The 21,386-nt window shown below is 37.1% G+C and overlaps 1 protein-coding gene and 1 pseudogene across 1 annotated transcript in view; one reads left to right on the top strand and one right to left on the bottom strand.

Moving 5' to 3' along the window:
- Window positions 1-21,386, top strand: part of ZSWIM6 (zinc finger SWIM-type containing 6) — a 168,556-nt gene that overhangs the window by 13,620 nt on the left and 133,550 nt on the right. The window lies entirely within an intron of this gene.
- Window positions 244-361, bottom strand: LOC112472605 (annotated as a pseudogene).

The raw sequence follows: 21,386 nt of genomic DNA on the forward strand, positions 1-21,386 counted from the left end.
GTACAATAACAGTCCATCTTATTGTGGTCTTAGGGGTATTGCACTTCTAAAAGGCTAGTTTTAAAAATTTTCTCCTTGAGTTGCTGTTTGCATCCTTTACTATTGTGGAACAACCAGTTTTTGCCTTTTTGGTTTGCCTTTTTTTTTTCTTTTTTAAAAATTTTTTAGGCGAGGCAACCCTTGCTTGACCTCACAGATTGCAAAGACGTTGTCAGTTTACAGTCCATATTTTGTATTATTTTACGTCTAGGGCACCTGGTCTTCCTAGGTGGTCTCCCATCCAAGTACTAACCAGGCCCAGCCCTGCTTAGCTTCCAAGATCAGATGTGATCTGCTTGTTCAGGGTGGCATGGCCGTAGACTGGTTTGCCTTTTTAATAGTTTAGAATTGAGCTTTTGAACCCAACTCTTCCAAGGAGCTTTATTTAATAAGTTTAGGAAAGTCTATTTCTTGACTCTTTCAAGAAGCCTTACTTTAGAAAACTAGAACCATCATACTGTTTTTAAAAAAAGATGTACTAGTAAATCAAGTACAGTGAGATAATCTGGTTTTCTTCCAGTGAAAGTAGATAGACCTGAAATTCTGCAAGGGGTTATTGTAGAGACTGACACAGGGCTGTTTGATTCATAGCTCTTTCTAAATGAGAACACAACTGTGGAACTCATTGTTAATGTAAAAATTTGCGGAAATGAGGGACAGCATCTTATGGGAAATCAGAAAATCAACTCCTTTGCAGGATTGCAGATTTCTAAGCAACTTTGTAGAAGGAGCAACAGTCGGCTATAAAACAACTCAAAAAATGAAGTGCTAACAAATAAATGTAAAAATATTCTGCCTTACACTGCTACAGAGTCATTTTGAGTTTCCCATTATTTAGCAGATATGTCTAGTCTTGTTTTGGGGATAGAATCACAAGAGTATTTAAATACAAAGACCCTTTTTGGATCGAAAAACGAATTTGCTAGATTGAAAAAAGTCCTGGCAAACTTTAAATCCAAGACAGCCAGCTATTAATAGTACCGGTGCAGTGTGTATATAGTAGGCATTGAAATGTCACTTGAATGAATGATAGATTATATGCAAGTCTTTGTGGGTGCATGTATGAAATTCTCAGTTGAAAACAATAGCTCCAAGTTCCAATGTCTGTTTGATTTTCTGAATCTGAGTTTTATAAGTCTCTCAGGAGGTAGGAATATGAATGACCACAAGGTAGGCAGGTTGGTTTTTAGGACCAGGTTTATTATCATCAGTACACCTCTACAGATTTATTACCATCAGTACACCTCTACAGATACCATATTAAGGTTCATTCTAACTTTTTTTATTTGAGGGAACTTTTTCTTTAAGCTAGTTAAGTTGCTAACAGCATCAGCCAAAAAGCTGTTCTGAAAACAATTTTTTTATTAGATGATTCCAACTTCTAAAAAGAAAATAATTTGGGCATTCTCGTGTAGAGCGAGCGTCTTTTTTAGTTACCCAAGTAAATAACTTTGAATTATGAATGCCTTTGAAGTATTAAGAGATTGCTTTTTCCTTTTATTTGACGTTTTACTTTTTAAAGAAACTTGCAAAAATAAATTAATTAGTTTTTTTAAAACCTTTTTTTTTCCAGATGACTTACAAAGCACATATAATTTCAAAATATTTCACGAGATCTTGCACATTGTGAAAATACATTGCCTAATTAATAGGAATGATTTGTTAAACTGGTCTACAGAATACGATGACTTTCTCTCGTGGTAGACCTTGCTTAAGACTCAGTTTTTCATAAAATGGCATATATCAACCAGTATTTTAAACAGTGATTTAACCATTGCTCCCAGTGCTTTCCTCTTGAGCGGTATGGCTTATCCAGGTGTTGAGTGCTCACTTGTTCTCATTTTCCTAGTCAATCTTGTTTTATGTCAATCTTGTTTGCAGACATAATTATGAATAGTCATTTCTTTTATAAGTGTTCCAGTTCAGGTGATAAAGTGTATGGTTACATTAGCCATAAATCTTATTTTTCAGAAAAGAAGAGGGCAATTAATAGATCAGTTTAAAATTATACCCTGTTTGCGCACGTGTGTGCTCCAGCCTGTGTGTAGGGAGATAGTGAGAGGAAGAGAGGAAGGGAGGGAAAAAGGAGTTGTTTGGGACTGAAAGGAGACCTTTGGCTTATCTCTGGTCTTCATCAGCTGGCTCCATTCAATCTCTTTCTGATAGGAAATACAGGATTTCTGTCTGGGTTCTCACACACCAAGAGGAAGTAGTTAAAGCTTCTCAGTATCCATAGGTTTAATATGATGTCCTCTCTTCCCCTCCCTCCTTCCCTCCCCTTCCCACAAGCATGCATGCTTGTGCTTTTTTTTTTTTTTTTTTTAATTTCCTTTCCTTTTTAATATTATAGTGTTTTAGCATATGTTTTTATTAGTGATAGAATTCTATTTGCACATTTCTTAGATTAATGTTCACAGGTACTACTCAATTTAGCTACTTGCAGTTACTTAGCCACTTGGATGAGTACTTGCAGTTAGCCACTTCGGTGAGTAGTATTTGCTAATCATGTGGTCATGAGCTTGGAGATAATGCCTGACCCATTAGGAGACTTTCCCTTGTAAACTTTGCTTAAATCCTCTTCGCTGGGTCTCGTTTTACTACCTCTGTACTCTTAGATCACTTACTGGTTCCGGCCTTCCTTGAGTCCTTATAAAATAGGAATACTTATACTTCTGTCACCTGTATCCTGAGGCTGTTAAGAGACCCACATGGGAATACTTAAAAGTATTTGAATTCAAATAGTTACACAAAGGGGAAATCTATTATTGTTATGCAGTATTCCAGTTTTACCTAATTTTATCCATTATTATTTCTTTTAGACTTCTGTAAAAACTAAACATCCCTGCAATCATCATGTAATGATTTTGTAATCAGAGAAGGGTAACATTGTTTCAAAAAATCTGTCTCATTACTGTTAAAACATTAAATTTCACTACATATTAATCTCTTAATATTATGATCATAATTGTTGCCTGATCTAGTGTAACTAAACAGAACATCGATTATTTAACAAAGTATGTCATGGCCTTAATGTCTTAATGCTTCCCTGTTTTTGACCCTAATGATTGATGAATTTTGTCGTCACCAGGGACTCTAGAATTATTCTCCCCAAAATGAAAAGGGGCAAAGCTAAGATCAGTTCAATGGTATTCATGAATAGAATGGAAAGTTTATGAATTAACCTAGTCACTTGGGATATTGTTTCTAGGCTTCCTTGATATTTATTATGGGCAAGCAGAAGGTGGAAAAAGATAAAAACACTCAGTTTCAGATACATTTTCTGAATTTCTCAAGTCATATTACTGTATACTAAGGTCTATAGTCCTTTCTTTTGGGGACTTGAATCAATAAAAAGAGTTGACTATCCCTTTTCTTCCGATTTAAAGATTTACAAATAATATGTTCAGAAAAATAGTTTCAAGTGAAATTTTTAAGAGCTTATTATGAACTGAAATCTTGGTTGTGTATTTTTTTTTTTTTTCAGTTCTGTTTTTGGGTGATCTCATAATTCCTTGCCCTTGAAAGCTGTGCTGATGCGACTTGACCACTTAACCCCATATTCTTTACTAGCTATCCAGTGAAAGGCCTGTTAATGGCTTTTCTGTACTTGTAATATATACTGTACAGGTTTTCTTTTTATTTTTTATTCCCTTTTTCTATGTATGTGCACACATGTCTGAGTAAAAGTAGACTTCATGCATTTTTAAGAGTAATAATCAGCTCATAAATTTTGGACGGGCAGGGATCAGCTCTTAAAATCTATGTTGCAGCCAGGATGATGATGCCCATACTCTCTCTCTCTACAGAACCTTTAGCGGCTTCCCCTTTGCTCAGAGGGCTGAAGTCATTCATGGGTGTGCAAAGCCTAGCGTGGTCCAGCCAGACCCTCATCTGCCTCTTGCACATTGCTCTCCCTTGCCCTTCAGCTGCCTCCAAGCTGCTCTGCTAGCAGCCTGTGCCCATGTTCTTTTTTTCTGCTTGGAATGTTCTTCTTTGCCTAGTTCATGCCCTAATTATCAACTTGGCTTAGAGAAATCTGGCAAAGAGTTCTCTACTTTGTAACTCCAATCATAGATTCCTGTGTGAGTTTTGATTGTTTCTTCTAGATTGTATGTGTGTGTCTGTATGTGCGTGTATGTATTTTTTTATCCACATCTTCTGGTACCACCCTTTGCACATATTCGACTCCCAGAAAAAACTTGTCGAATAAATGGGTGAAGGATATGCTATTTTACTTTGGAAATATTTTCCTAACACGCCAGGAAGAGGCACTGCTTTTCTCAGTGGTTCCGTCTACTCCCTATCCCACAAAGAATGTGTCCATTTGAAAAACAGACCAATTTTGTGTCTATGGCTGCTTTGGGCCACTCCCAGATTCCCCAGAGGTACATTTTCATGCATCTCTGCTGTTAAAGGATATTCTTTAGAAGAGTTTGAGCAGCTCCTTTATCATGGTAAATTATATTGTATGTGGGTTTATAGGACTTGGTCTGAGAAATTCAGTTTGTCTTGTATTACCTGGGAAAAACTTAACAGCCAGAGGTTTGGAGAGGATGGTAGGGTGTGTAGTTAGAACAGGAGACTATTTTGCCCACTTGTGCTTGTGTTGGTCATTTCTCTTTTCCTCTTTTTCTCAGTTCTTTTGGATGAGTAGTTGTATTCCATCATGGTGGGTATAGCACTGAGCTTGGTCAGAGTTCTTGTGCAGGGTCACTGTAGGCCACACTGCTGGTCTATGTGACATTTTTTTTTCTGTTTCTTACGTTATTCATTTTTGTCTATGCTTGAACTTTTCTTTTTCAGTCTTTTGTCATGTTAATCTTTGATTCCTCATGTTAATTGAACTCAAAAGTAGCAGGCTAGAATGATGCATGTAAGAAATATCAATTAAGTGTCTGCCACATAAAGTTATTTCTATTCCATTAAAGTGATCTTGGACGAACTTGAACTTTTTCCAGTATTTTGTTTGGGATGAAGTTGGAGGTCAACTCTAATTTGAAACTTGTATTCACTATTTTATATAGTTGCAGCTCATAATATCTACCAACTTTTCAGGTACCAGTTCTGTGCTTTACAAGTATGATCTCACCCCTCATAACAACTTTGGGATGAAGGTATTCTCTTCATTCTGTGGCTAAGGAAACTGAGACATGACTTGCTAAGTCACTTGTTCAGGAGCACCCAGGCCTTCTAGTTCTCAAGTGGGATCTTTTTACTGTACCACCTTCTTTTCTAACTGTTGCTAGTGGTAGCTTGACTTCCTGCGTGGACATGAAGGAGAGCTTTCAGAGACCACCTTGGTCTGTGACACTGGTTCCCCAGATTCTGGAAAGTGCTGTTTTAGCTTTTTCTCTCTGATAATAGTAATGGATGTGTCATCCATAGTACTTTCTTGTTTCTCAGAGCTGATTCTATACTTAGTTGAATATGACTTTTTTCTTTGCTGAGCTTTTAAAATAGAGTTTGATTCACAACATTTGATGACATTTAATAGTTTGGCTTGAAACAATTACCATTTTCTCTTTCATCTGTTCCTTGATTTTAGTGGGAGACTTGAGGGCAATGTATGTAAGAGATACTTCAAAGAGAAGATTAGTGTAGTAGAAGCTCTGTGAGGCAGCTGAGGTACACACAGCACTGTTGTCAGCAGCCCCATTGATGGAGAGGTTTAGGAGTTTGCTGAAGTGCTATGGATGTTCTCTTACTACTAAATTATAGCCTAAAGAACCATCTAACTCTCAGAGCAAGCCTTAACATTTTCTTTACATTTTTTGTTTTTAGGAAGCTCCTCTGTTTGCAGGTGAGGAAAGATTAGATGTGTCTTTCCGGGCAATATCCAGGATCTTTCCTGTCTCTTTATTCCCTCCTGTGTGTAACCATAAGACTGTGTAAAGGAGCATTTCAGGAGGCCGTTTAATCCACTAGTTTAAGATGCCAAGGCCTTTATTTTTTCATTTTAAAATAGGCAATGTAAGGGTGTACAATCTGACTGGATTATATGAAATAGTCAATAAAGTCAGGACACAATCCTTCCTTATAAGGTGTGGACTATTAGATTTGCCTTTTTGTGACCTCTTTCCTGCTTTCAACGTCCTGGACCCTCTTCTTGGATCGACGAACTGCCTGTAGGTTCAGCTTTTATTCCATAGGTGGGTCTGTCTACAGCAATTGCAGCTTACTATGTAGACTTGTCACAAGTTAAAAGCTTAGAAAGTCTATATAACTTGTCATAATTTTAGCACTTTAACTTATTACGGTGTGTTTTGATTATCTGATTTACAAAAGTGCCATATAAAAATCCAGCTATGCTGAATAATTGCTGAAATAGAGTGTAAGCTCTGCTTTTTATGACCAAGTTATGGGATGAGTAATTACTCTCTAGAGTGAATGGTTCAAAATGAAATAACTGTATGCCTAAAGTGTGATGTGACACCAGATGTATTTAAGCCCCGAGGTATGTAATTATCTCACTACTTTTTGCACATACGCACAAGTACACTTGTGTTTATGGCAAGAGTTTTATGTGCAAAAGAAAACTCACTTTATGATAAGTAAAGGAGCAGTTCATCTTTTTTGTGGGGCTCACTCAGAGGTTATTTGGTGTTAGAGGCACTATTTCAATCACCATTTCTTTAGGGTATAATTTAAATTCACACATCACTGGCTTCTAGAGTAAACCAGTATCAAACTCTGGCTTTCAAATATTAAGGATAATTTAGGGAGTTTCTCAAAGCAACGTGTTTATGATTTATAGTCTGCCCCTATACTCAGTGACAGCATTCTTGGACTCTATTTGGATCACCAGTTATATTAATTAAAAGCAGTAAATGTATTCTGGCTTCCTATTGAAAATAAAAACTCTTTTGTTATCTACTTAAATTTTTAATTCTGTATACAGGTTATCTGTCTTGTGTCACTTTACAGATTGTTAAGAATTAAAGATAGTATCTCAAGCTGATTTGTTCTTTCTACTTTTAATTCAGTATTAAAATAATATTTTAATCACATTAAAAATGTGACTGATGTTTTTTGTTTATCACAATTCTAGCCCCATTAAATGAGTTAACTGCTGCCATTGAATAGTGTAAAGTGATCAGGTTACATCAGTTTCTCCAGTCCAAGGACTAGATACTTCAGTTTGGGGATTTGGTTAGTAGTTATGACTTCCCTCCATGTTCACAAGCCCAGGAGATGAGAATTCCTTAGCCTGGGGATCAGTGGAAGCCCAGAGTGGCTGCTGTGTCTTCCCTTGGGCTAGAGATAGGTGGCGAGTTGAGATGCAAATGGCTTTGGGACTCCAAGTAAATGGTTACATACCTGTTTACAATGTGATTCTCTTGAGAGGTTTATTATTATTGTTTTTTAATACAGTATTAGATGGCAGGAGCCAAATGTTAACTTAGTTTTGTAACTTCGTGTCTGAGAAAGTACAGACATTTAAAACTTTACATTCTTTAAGATGTAATTTATAAGTAATTTGTGAAAACAGCACACTGTGCTAAGTAGTATCAATATGTGTGGACATTACCACTATATTTAGTATCAATATGTTTAATAAAGAGACTGGTGAATTTCTCTTTGTCTGTATTTATGCTGTATGATGGGGTAGCCACCAACCACATGTGATTAGTGAGCTGGCCTGAATTGAGATGTGCTGGAAGTGCAATACATGCACCAGACTTGGGGGATTTAGTGCAATAAAAAGAATGTAAAATATATTATTAATATTTGTTAAAATAATATTTTGGGTTAAATGAAATGTATCAAATTAATTTTACCTGTTTCCTTTTACCTTTTCTAATGTAGCTGCTAGAAAATTTAAAATTACATATGTGGCTCATACTTTTCTGTTAGTGAGTGCTGGTCTCATAAGTTCTTTTTATATATACAGCTTAGCTATGATTGGTTTCATACTTGATTTTAACTTTTTGCCAACATAAATCTAAACACCCTATAGTGATTCTTAAACCTTGGTTCCAAGACTCTGTTCTTTAATTGCCCTTTACATTATTTAGGACTGTTTTTTCAATCTTAAATTTCTAAGGTAGAAAAAACCATCTGCCAACTGATTATTTTCTGTGTTTGAAGCTTCATTGGTTAACTTATTTCCAATAATCTAAGAGTCTAAATGCATTTTATCTTTATAGAAAAGTTCAGTGAATTGGGTATGATATTTAAAATCAATACTTTATTTATAGGGAAGGCATACAACGAGTACTAGAATTATATTTACTTTTAAATCATTCTCTAGAAACCTATTGGTCTCTGTAATAATGTAAGGAAACTGTCTTAAAGGTTTGATTTTTTTTCAGATGAAGAGAAGGGTGGGATTTCCTTGAATTTCAAAGTGTTTTTGGATTTTATTGCCCAATGAAAAAAGGATATGGGGGTCAGACCCACATAGGATAGCCAATTCTTTGTTTTGACTGTTGTAGTTTTCAAAATGTGGTTCCTCATTCACTAGTGCCAGCATTATGTGGGGATTTCTTAGAAATGCACATTCTTGGGTTCTACCCCAGATATATTGACTGGAAAACTCTGGAGGTGTGGGGACTGGCATCTGGATTTTAATAAGCCCCCCAAGTGATTCTGATACACACTGATCCACTTAATATACTTAATATACTCGTTAGGGTCCATCTGGGAAAAAGGAAACCACACCACTCACCAGTGCTTCTTGTAGACTGAACCCAGAGAAAATCCAGCTGACCTGGAATGGAAGCCTGAGAAGTGATATCTGCAGTGTTCAACTCTCCTGAGACAAATAGCTCTCAAAGAGTCCGTCTGTGGGAATAGGCCCAGGACTGGTACATCTAGTATTTACACTTTAAAATAAAACAATACTTTGATGTGATTAAAAATTTAAAAAGGTGTTTTAATACCCTCAAATATCTTAGAACAGAGGACATTCTTCTTAATGGAATAAATTTAGCTTTATACAGACTAAACTCCCTTTTTATAACTTCACTGTTGGCCAAGGAAATCTTTTTAGGGACCAACATCTGCAGGTTTAGGAAACAAACATTTCCTGCTTATTCCAGGACTTATATTAATCTTCCCCTTCCTATTAGAGGCTTTACCAAGCTGTTCTCGGTTGTTAGCGCCACCTTGTGGCAGATACGGGAAACTCGTATCCTCAATTTCTCTGAAACCTTTACTGGAACAATTTGGGTGTTCTGAAGATCCCCTCAGAATCTCTGCAAAAAGTCATGCATTTACTCATCCTTAATTTTTTTTTCTAGATACCAATATTTAGCAGCTTTTATTTGGAACACTATCGTTTTATATTATTTATAATAAATGGAAGCCTAAGAAACTAACCACAGTTTTCTCCCTTGAGCAGGACTGTGTTCTGAATTCCAGTTGACCGTCTCAGAATCCACTTATGTTTTTAGTGGTCCAAAATGAAATCTAAAACTTAAGAATGCAAATGACTCTGGAATATATATTCTTAAATTGGAAAGATCTGTGCTTTCATTCACTAACTTTCTTGCATTCACATTCCAAAAATTGAAAAAAGTTGTAGATAAGTGAAGAACTGGTATACTTGTAAGTTTTTGTAATAGGAAATGCTGCCAATAAAAACTTTGAAATGGAGAAGGAGTTCTATTTCGTGAGGTCTGGTGGAAGACCCGAGATATTGTTTTGTGTGCAGGGTGCTGATTTGGATGCTGTAGAGTAGAGATTTCAGCCTCTTTTTACTTCATAATATGCAGAAAATAACATTTTGTACAGTACACTGGGATAGGAGATACCTACTGTAGAAAAGCCTGCAGGGGGCTGATGGGTAAAGACTACTAGCCTAGGGGCTGGCAACAGCCACTACCTGCTCCAAGGGATGAGGTTTCAATTATTTTACAACTTTCAGCTCTCCTACTGGGAAGCTCTACTGTAACAAGGGCATTAGAGGGGTAATAAATTGAGGAACTCAACACTTAGCGCCTTGTTGTGATAATAGTGGTTTGGTGAAATGCTAGGGAAGACTAGAAGAGAGGTGGAAGGGACCCTAGCAAAGGCTCTGTAGAAGGTATGGGACATGGAAGCCATTTAATACAGAAGGATATTCGTGCGAAGAGATATAGAGGGAGCAAAGGGCAGAGAGTGGGGAATGCCCAAGATTTCTGATGTGTTTTGGATGTAAGATTTGGGGATGCAGATAGGAAGCAGTATAGTGGGAGCTACCTCTGAGAAAGTAGGCAGGGGTTGACTTCAGGAAGGCCTCTGTGTGATTGGGCTCATGACCTTGGTTGGGCACCACCAGTAGTGACATGATCAGGCACCTCCCCTCCTCTCTTTAGAAAAATCCTCCTGGGGCGGTTTAAAATGAACTTGGAGCCTGCTAGCAGATAAATCCCTAGGGAAGGGAAGACTCTGATTCTGATTAGGTAAAGAATGATAAAGACTTGTACCTGGTGAATGGAGATTGGGAGAGCTCCCTGAAGTGGGAACTCACAGATTTTACTTATTGATGCGAAAAAAGGTGACTCAGATTTGGACCCAGAGTGAATGAAGGACGATGGGACCATTGTCAGAATTAGAGTCTGTATGGGGGACAAGAGCTTGATTTTAGACATGTAAATTTTAAGGTGCTTGTAGAGTAACAATTTATAACATTTATAAAGTACCTTCTAGGGGGCCAGGTACTGATCTAAGCATTTTTTAAAACTCACTTTATTCTCACAACAACCATAAGAAGTGGATGTTATTAGTAAGTGTCCAGTTGGTAAAATAAAAAGCACTAGGTATTTTAAGCACAGAAGGATTTAATGGAGGAAATTGTTTACAGCAGTATTGGAGGGCTGGAGGAACAAAAAAGTGTGTGTTGGGCGGTGGATGTTGGAGCAAGAAGGGCAGGGAGGGAGGGAGGAAGGGGGGAGAGAGAGAGAGAGAGAGAGAGAGAGAGAGAGAGAGAGAGAGAGAGAGAGAGAGAGAGACGGCTGGTGATGAATGTCTTGTGTTCCCTGGAGGCCGAGTCCGGGAAAACTTGGTGCTGATGTAGGCTTGTTGTCTCCTCCCAGTAGATGGGGAGCTGAGAGAGAGAGAGAGAGTGTGTGTGTGTGTGTGTGTGTGTGTGTAGGTGAATGTTAAAGGAGCATAAGGGAGAAGGGGATGTTACTCAGGCCCCAGACGGCTGCTGCACAAACTGCACTGCAGATTGGCTGAAGATCTTACTTGGTTCTGCTGCCCTGGAACCACCGCAGATGCTGTTGAACCTGCGGTCGTCTGCTGCTGCTTTTGGAGGGACTACACGAAACAGGAAATAAAAAAAGACATTTTCCTTTTCTCTTACCTTGCAGTCTCTTGCCATTGTTTCCCATGGGCTACCCAGTTGGAAGCTGATTGGCAAGGGAGTTTGGAAAATGTAGTTTATAGACTTCCAGCCCCTTGTAATACAGAAAAGAGATCAGAACCAACAAAAAATAACCAGCCCAGTGGGTTCTGTTTTTTCTTCACTTTACAGATGTGGAAACTGAAGCACAAAGAGGATAACTTAATTCTCCTAAGGTCGGTCACACAGCTACAGCTTGGCAGGGCTGGGATGTGAATCTAAGTAGTCTAGTTTCAGGATATATGCTCTTAGCTTCTACACTTTGATCTTGCCTCCACACATGGTGGTGGTTTGATTTTTTCCTTATTGCTGAGCACTTCAAATGAGCAGCTGTTTGTATTGATTTTGCTTACCCTGCACATACTTTTCTTTTGATATCTCTCATTGGCTTCAGTTTTCCCCTCTACCCCTGAAACCTCTTTTTTCATGGTCACCACTGATTTTATAGCCAATACAATGGGTTATTTCAGTTTCTATTTCTCTTTGATCTGGTTCAGGCTTTTGATGCTGATATTTATTTATGTGGTATTTCAGCCTTGACCCTCTGTGACGCTGGCTTGCTTGTTTTCTCCTTACCTTGCTGAGACTCCTTGGTTTTATTCTTTCTTTTCCCATTCCTTAAACCATTGTCATCTCTTGGCTTGAGTTTGGATTTTGGTGTGTTATATAAGAAGCTACTTACTGTTAATTTCATATTTAAATTAGAACCAATAAAAACATCAAGTACATAGTTCTTGTGGCTTTTTTCCTTTGTTGTGGAATCACAGAGGAGTCCGAGCAGGGTCCCAGTTCGTACTCAGCCTTGGGCAAGGAGGAAAAGGATGGGGACTGAAGGAGAGGGACTCACTTTGGGTACCTGATCTGTGCCAGCGCTAAGTGGTTTATACACATTGTTTTCATTTAAATTATCTCATGGGATTGGTGGTTGTTACTCTTATTTTACACATGAAAAAACTGACTCTTGATTCATTGTGATGAATCCATAATAGAATAGAACTGGAATTGAACAACCCCACCCCCACCCCATCTGACTGCCTCAGCCAGATTTTTGCCTCTGAATCACCTGGGAAAAGCATCCACTTTCTTATGTGTTAAATGAAAGATGAAAGAACTGGGCAAGATATATAAGACCCATTTCAGTACCACCATTATGGTTCTGTCACATACTGGATGTCCTGAGCCGTAGTTGCTTCTAATATTGAAAGAGGAAGTTGCTATCCCACTCTAGGAAACGGCTGTTTTATTAAGACCAAGAGTACTAACATGTTATTTGTAGAATTTATAAAGTAGGGCAAAGGCATTTAAAGTGGTCACGATGATAGATCTTCATATAAGTTTCAAGAGAGCCCCATTACCTCCAAATGAGACTGGTGCCCAGAACATTAGAGGCTGTGGCTTTTATTGACAGGAGCTCAGGATAATAGCTTTGGAACAACTCCAGTCTAAAAAAGGACAACCCTGTAATTCCATTATACTTTCTGTTGAAAGCATTTGCTTCCAGATTATTAAGAATCCCATCTTTCCTTGCAGAGAATTTAGTGTGAGATTTGCAAAAAGATAGAGAACAATGTATTTTAAGGAAAAGATTCACTGTAATGTGGTTTGACATCTTTAGAAAGCCAATGGACAACCCTAAAAATGATTAACTATCATGTGATTCATCCACATGTTGTCTTCAAACATGCAAACAGATGGGTTTAAGTGAATACCAACATCATCTTTTTTTATATAGTACCCCCCATAAAATATCAAGCAGGCATTCCTAGATATGTATACATCAGCAGAATGAGTACATTTCTAGACTCCGTAGCATCTATTTTACCTTCATAAACATCCTCTAACCCTTCCTCATTCACATCTTATTTATTTTTAAATGGAGACTTAAAAGGGATATGCTTCTTTTTTAACTTTCCATTTTACTGGCTTTCCCTGCATTAGAGGAAGTCTGCACGGGGAACCTTGGTTCTGTAGTTTTCTTACTACCTCTCTTCATTTGGTTTTGGTGGTTCTTCCTCTTAGACTGCCGCCTTATCTTCAAAGTAAGAAGCTTTACATCACAACTCAGTATACACATACATTACCATAAATAACATAAACAAAAATTTTACAAGACAATAATTACCCTTTAAACATACATACCATGCTTGCTGATGTTTTCAACGTACTGTTTCATTTATTAAAAAATATTCTTTGTGATCCACAACATTGGTGGCCACCATATTAGTGGATTGTGACCCACTATTTGAAAAACACCGTCCTTGAGCCATTGTAGATGTTTGAGATATTTTAGATTGTGGGTAGCCTGCCCACATATTTGAGACCATAAATTTTTAGAGTGCCGTGAATAATTATGAAATGGAAGAAGGCATTAACAGATTCCTTGCTTCTCTCTATATCAGGAAGCCAAAATTTCTTGGACTATATCTGCTTGTGTTAGGCCACTGATAATCTAACTACTAGCTGGATGACCTTCCTAAGAAAGGGCATTTTTGCCCTTTGTCCCTGTCTGAGCAAGACCTGGGTAAATGGAATTACTAATGATTTTAAAAAGTTATGAAATGAAACCAGTCAGAATTTCCAGGCCCAAACAAATGTGAGTGAGTGAGCGTGTGAGTGAGCGTGTGTGTGTGCGCGCGCGTGCGTGCGTGTGCGCGCGCGTGTGTGTATTTCCTCCAAATGAGACTGATTTGTATGTTCCAAGTGAATCACTGATTTTTTAAATACCTGGTGTATGTCAGTCTGCTTTTAGTTTGTCTCTTTTTTCCCCTGAAGTTCAAGATGAAAAGCTCTGTTTTCTTTACCACCTGTCTAGTTAGCAGATCTCTGCCACCTGCTTGAGCAAAGTTGCTAAAATGAGAAAACTTATTTCTTCTAGTTTTGACGGTGTCCTCCTCTCTCCACCCAACAGGTGACACTGCACACAGGGAAGGTGGTAGATCTGAGCCCAGTGAGGTTGACTAAATGGAAAAGGTTCATTACAGGCAGGAACACCAGCTTTAAAAGGCTATCTATCTATCCTGTATAAGAGTGTCCACGTTAGCTCTTGGAGAGAGCGACTATGCAGTCAGAGCAAGCTTTCAGTTATTCAGAATTATTTATTATTTAGAATTGGTAAGAATACTGTTGTCATATTATAGTGTACCAGGTTTGACTATATCTGTAGCAGAACTCTTTATGATAAGATTTTACAGGCGCTTACTTTGTACGCTTCTGCTAAACTCACAGAAAGTTGACTATCCAATGTTCTCAAAAGCTTCCTCTTGATCCCAACATGTTTTCACATTTTAGACCCAACATGTTTATTCTAGTGAAACTTTAGGAAATAGCTTTTATTATGCTACAGAAATTTACAATTGGCACAGTGACTTAATGGTTAGTTGACTTGTGGTGGGGGGCGGGGTGGGAGGAACCCTAGCTATGCTAAGATTGACTTAAAAGTACTGTACTAATAATATGAACACTGCAGAGTTTTAAGTCATTCCTGAGGGAAGCTAAAAGATATTTAAAGGTTATTAAAAAGACATACTGTCTTATTTAACATTTTGGTATCAACTTTAGAGGCCACGTTTTTAAAGTAGTCTTTATAGCATATTTTCTGTTTCAGAAGCACAGCAGTACATTGTTTAACGTGTGGACCGTCCTACATCCCTCCGCATATTTGAAGGGAACCTGATCCCAATATTGCAGTTGGTGGGTTTTTTTTCATTTCCAGTTTTGAATATCAGGGATCGGAAAATTATGGTTTGTCATCCAGGTGTGGCCTACCATCAGTTTTTGTATAGCTCACAAGCTAAGAGTAGTTTTTACATTATTTTAATGGTTGGGAAAAAAAATTAAAAGAATGTTTTGTCAAGTGTGAAAATTGTATGATAATCAAATTTCAGAGTTCATAAATAAAATTTTACTGGAGCACATTCATGCTCATTAGTTTACATATTGTCTACAGCTCCTTTTGTGGTGCAGTGGCAGAGTTGAGTAGTTGTGATAGGGACTCTGGTCTGCAAAGCCTGAAATAGATAAAGCTCTTTACAGAAAAAGTTTGTTCACCCCTGGCCTGTGTGTTTTGTAGGCTGTTGTAATGTAACATTTTCTTCAGTTTTATCAGTGAAGTCGATCTTTAAAAGTACAATATCATGTTCATAACCAGGTAATAAGAAGAGTTTGGAGGTTAAAAACATGAATATATTGTAGTTTATAGACCAGCTTCCTGGTTAGAGGATGAATGACTTGCTGAAGTTTGAAAAATGTTTGGAAATGGCAGTTACAGTGATGTAACAGAGAAATGGAAGTGCTTGATGTAGTTGCTGTAATAAGAGTGAAACATTCTAAACTTTGTTTTGAACTTGACAGCTTTTCTGCTTTTGAGGTATCTGAAGTGCATTTTGTATGATCACCTCCGTTTCATCCTCCCGTGTGTGCTTTTATTTTAATTCAGTGAAGACTTTATTTTGCAGTAAATAGTGCGATTATGTTCTTTTCTAATGCTTAGTGGTTTTTGATACTTAAGTTTGTCTCATCATGGAAAATTGGAGTCAGTTCTTTTTGCTGCCTTACTAGAGGGCATGTGCAGACAGGATTGGGTTGACATAGTATAGGGAAAAGTTGTTCTCTTGAACCACCATATTTGGCATTAAGTTGGGTATACATGTCTAAAATGAGGATGTCTGCGTGATACTTCAGTTCCTCTTCCATATAGCACCTCAAACCCCAAACCCTATCTTATATTAGCTGCTGTCAGTTCTAACCTCCACTAGTCCTTAGTGAGTCAGAGGAAAAAAGTTTTTTTCTACTTTTATGGACTATTCAAGCAATCTAATGTACTAGCCTACAGTCACCTTCTCTCACTTTATCTTTGTATACCTGATTTGACAGAGTAGTAGCAGTGCCACCTAATAGCATGTTCCAGCAAGACCATGTTTATCTGAGTCTAAAATGTATGGTATCCTCAGCACTCTTGAAAACCCACAAAGAAGCCAGATAAGTGAAAAAGAATTCTGAAGAGCCAAAACTAGATGTTACAAAGTTCATACACTCAAGCTTTCTTTTAATTAATTAAGGAGACCTCCAATCCTCCTTCAGAACCTGGATTTTCTTACTTAGAAATCATTTTAGGAAGTCTCGCTACTTAGCTTATTTGAAAGAGGCATAGAAGATGGGAAAGGATGCCCTATACAGGCACATTAGCAGGCAAGAGTGCCCACCTGAGAAAGTGATAGCTTGAGAAAGTAAAACCTTAAAAAAGAAAAAAACAATTTAAGAACTCAACAAGAGCAGTTTGAGGCTATTGATGTGGGACCAAAGTCCCAAACACCTCCCTATCCCTTGAAGGATCACTGTTAACTGCTTACTGTCGTTTCTGAGTCCTCAGTGTGAGCCACTGTTTACTAAGTATTACGTTGTCTTCTCATAACAGTTCCATGATGCAAGAACTATTACATCTTCTCTTAAATATTCATTTTATGGTTGAGAAAAGTGAGAGAGAGTTTCTCTAGCTTTTCTAAGATTCATTAGGAAGCTTGGGAGCTTGGATTTGAACCAAGGTGGTTAGATTCCAGAGTTCATGCCTTTCTCATTATTTCCAGCCTTCACAAGAGAATGGGTACAGAACAGGGAGGCAAAATAATGTTGTAGTGGTTACACTTTCTAGTGTGAGACCTCAGTTCCATCACATTCTGATTTGTTAACTAATGTTTAGTGCCTCCCTTTCCACATTTATGAAATAGTCTTAAAGCTTTACTTCCATCGTAGAGTTGCTGTGAGGATTCAGTGAGACTGTGATGTAAATAGCGCAGTGCACACACACAGCACATGGTTAAGAGCTCAAAACACATTAGCTACTGTATTTTATATAAAATACTATTAGTAATGATTCATGGTAGATACCAGTAATTCTGTATATTTAAAAAGATAGAAAGATGTTTAATAAATCTAGAAACATTTTACTTAGTTGAAATATTTAAAAAGTATTAATGCTTAAAAGGGGTCATCATTTATTAAAATAAGTTAGGATAATTGGAGTGCCATTTTAGATATTTAGATGTCTGTCTTGATGTAAACAGTAGAAAAGAAGGGAAAACAAAACCCTTGAGAAGTCTGTCTTTGATTTTCCTTTATAGTGTTCATCTCTGAACTTTTAAATAAATTCTTAAAAGTCTGAGCCTTGGCTCAGTAGGAGGCTTACTTTTTTAATGATCAGTTTGCCTTTTGGGTAAAGAACTGTGGGATTTCTATTATGGGTGTCAGTAGATGAAACAACTCTTACTGCTGGCTGGCTCCCAAGTAAGGAGGTATGTCTGGGATATCATCATACAATTTGCTTTTGATCACATTGCCTACACAAGATGTGAGTTGGTCAGCTCTCTGATAGAGGTCTTGCAGTGGAGGAGAGTGTCCTTCACCCCAAAGTGCAGTTTCTGCTTTGCCGTTTAACAGCTGTGTGAACTTAGTCAATTCATTTAAGCTTTCTGAGCCTCAGTTTCATCATCCATCATAGTGTAATGATACTTGCCTTGCTTAACTTAAATGCTGTTTTGAATGTGAGGTGGCATATGATGTGTGAAGGAAGCACCTTGAAAGCTATAAAGAAAGGTTTAGATATACATTAGTTATCAAATATTTTATATATGATAGCCTTTTAAAACTATAAAGTGCTATATAAATATTTGGTGATTTTAATGATTAACATTTCCTTGGGTACTGAATGTAGATTCCTGTATTTGTTCTAAGACCTGAAGACCAGGTGGTTTTAGTAATAAATGTGGCAGCCCTGGTGAGCTAAATCTCTCATTCCCTACTGTAGAATTTATTTCATATAACATTCAAAGAAGGTTCAGTCAGAAAGATCTTTGAGCAAAGGCAAGGAAAAGCCCAAGTTACTGTTGCAGAATGAAATGATTTTCACATTGGATTAAGTTGTAGTACATTCTTTTAACATGTGCTAATAAATGAGAATTCTATGTTAACTACCATTTAATATAACTAAAAGAAAAAATTGTCAAAATATGTTGTAATAAATGTGTACTTTGTGGTTGGCCAGAAGTCAGTCTTCCTGGCATGACCTGTGTGACTTAGAGGTTTGGTTGACTTTTTTGGTTTGGTCCTTAGGGTAGGTAGCCCATTCAATTCCTTCAGAAATATTTTAATACCTTACAAAGATGTCTGTGGACTTAGACAGCCCTACATTTGCTTACTTGAGTGGTGGTTTGTGATAATTTTGACTTATGGGACATTAATTTTTCCCTTCTCAACACAACTATGTATGTTTGTGCATAAACCAACCTCCATGCTAAATAAGATACAATTCCTGTCTTCTCTTAGGGACAGTCAGTATAGTGAGAAGACATTATTAAGGTTTAGAATAGTGTCAAAATTTTCATATTGTATACGTTTTATAATTTTTAATGACTGTGTATATAAACCAGTGGATTTATCATATATTAACATGACCATTCTCTTATTTTGGACATAGAGATTGTTTCCAAGTTAATATTTTATGAATGATTGCCAGTCGAGCAGAGCCCCCCTTCTGCTCTGCCCATATTTTAATTTTTCTGGAAGTGTAGACTTCCAGAAGAGGAAAACTGTGGGCCAGAGGACGTTTTTATGGCTCTTTACACACTAATTACTAGCTCTAGATACTTTTACCATGGTTTTATATTTGTTGCCAATTTAACATGTTATCAAAAGTTGGCTGGAAACAAGTTACCTTGCTGTTTTAATGTGAAAATTTTGAGTTATTCAGGAAGTTACATGTTTTCCTGAGTAACTAATCACATGTTTACGCATCACATTTCCTATTTCATGAATTTTATTCTATCCTCATCTTCACCTGTTGGTAAAAAATAAAGGGGCACAGTAGTGGGGAGCAGGAACTCTGGAAACAGATGGCTCAGTCCACACCTAGCATCTGCCTCCAGGAGTGGGGAATGCGGGCCAGTGCTGTCATCTTGCTGAGATTTTAGTTGCCATTTTGGGACATTTGGAAGATTTTTTTTAAAAAATTTTTAGGAATTCAAACTTTTTTCTATCATAATTTCTTTTCTAAATTTGTGGAACTTTCCTCACCTTTCTAGAAGTTTAATACTCAGTTCTGTTTTTCTGCTGGTTAAAAATTTCTTCATCTCCTTACTCTACCTAGATTTTATTTTTTATGTTAAGCTCTTTTTAAATTGAAGACTTTCCCAATTGTCTGTTTATTATGAAGACATAACAATGAAATTTCTTAAGTTTGAAAATTTAAAATTGGCACTGCTTTTGTAGTACAATTAAATGTGTAGAAGTTTATTGGGGTAACGATAATGTTGAAATAATATGTTATGTATTTAGCTAAATTGCTTTTATTTTAGGGAGAATCAGGTCAGAATTTATTAGGTATATCAGGTCAGAGTTTATTAGGTTTGGCATGGTGATTTGTTAGGTTTTGGATATTATAAATAATTTTATTTGTTCAGAAGTAGTTGGTGAGATGTGTGTGTGTGTATTATTATTATTATTTTTTTCCTTCTTAAGTTGAGGGACTCAACTATATAGGACTCTGTACCTCTGAATCATTCTGTGGCCTTGTGTACAGAGTATCCAGGGAGCAGTTAGGAGGGCAATCTGTTAAATCTTTTGCCTCAAGGCAGAACTGTTAGGTGTGCTGTGTATGAGCCTCAGGGGCTGTAAATAAGCAAACCATTCATGTAATCATCAGTTTCTTTTCTTTTCAAGGATCTGTAAAACCTTTAATCTATGGAAGAATCAGAGGAAGTTGAGCTATTGGATCCACAGATTTCTCCCTTACCTGATTATTTTGAGAAAGTATATTTCAGAATTTACAAATTACTGGTTGAACATTAGACATATGAGCTTTGAATTTCATTTTCCATTTTGATGTGAGCATCGTAAAGTTCTGCTATGATTTAAATGTATGCAGATCTCTTATGAACACTTCCATGTCTACATAAAGATTTTTTTGATTGATTTTTTTAGATTTATCATTGATTTTTTTTTTGTTGATTTGTTAGAGATTAGGAACAAATAAATTCCATTTATGTGTGGCTGAGATTTCTCACTGCCATAATAAGACCATCCTCAGAAATGAGCAACATTTAGTGTGTTTCCTATATTAATTTTGGGGCATTATTGAAAGTTAGGAATTTTTCTTTTCCTTAATACTGTTGTGCATAAGTACTATTTAAACATGGGGAAATAGTTTCCACTTTTAAAAAAATCTTCCTCTGACACTGAACCTTCCCACTCCAATCCTTCTCTCAGTGACCTGCATTTTTTTTTTCTTTTTCATATCCAAATTTCTTGAAAGTGATTACACTCTTATTTCTTATCCCATTCTTCAACTCTCTGCATTCTTGTCTCTGCCCTTCACTCCACTGAAGCTGTACCTGTTAAGGATACCAGCATTACTAAATGCAGGGGGTTCTTTTCATGCTTCATCTTATTTGTCAGCTCAGCAACACTCAACAAAGCTGATCACTCTTCCTTGTAACAGTCTTTATTGACTTTGTAAATGCAGGCTCTCCCGGTTTTTCTTTTACCTCTCCAGTAACTCCAGTCTTCTTTTCAGGGTCACTTACTTCTACTCACTTTTTTGGACCTTTTTCTTAGTCTTATCTACCCTCAAAACTCCACATGCTAGCTTCAAATCTTTACTTCTGAGCTCAAGACTCCTGTATGTGGTCTAACTGTCCACTGGTTGTCTTTACTTGCTTGTCACATTTGTGCCTCAGACTTTCTATTTACCTTTCACACCTGCCTTTCCCCGTATGCTCCCTTGTTCTGTAAACGATACTACCATCCATTGAGTGGTTCAAGCCAGAAAATCATCAGTGTGTTGTTATTTACATCACTTCAGCATCTCTTAAGCAGTTTTTTTCTTCATCACTACTGCTTCTACCATAAGTCCAACCATCTTTGGTCTGGTTCATTTCAAGAACTTTTTCTCTCTCTCTCCTTGTCACACTACAATTAACCCATCCTCTATACTGTACACAGATTTTTTTTTTTTAAAGAAGTCATGATC

The sequence above is a fragment of the Pteropus alecto genome, unplaced genomic scaffold, assembly GCF_000325575.1.
Source record: "Pteropus alecto unplaced genomic scaffold, ASM32557v1 scaffold70, whole genome shotgun sequence".
NCBI classification, from domain to species: Eukaryota; Metazoa; Chordata; class Mammalia; order Chiroptera; family Pteropodidae; genus Pteropus; species Pteropus alecto.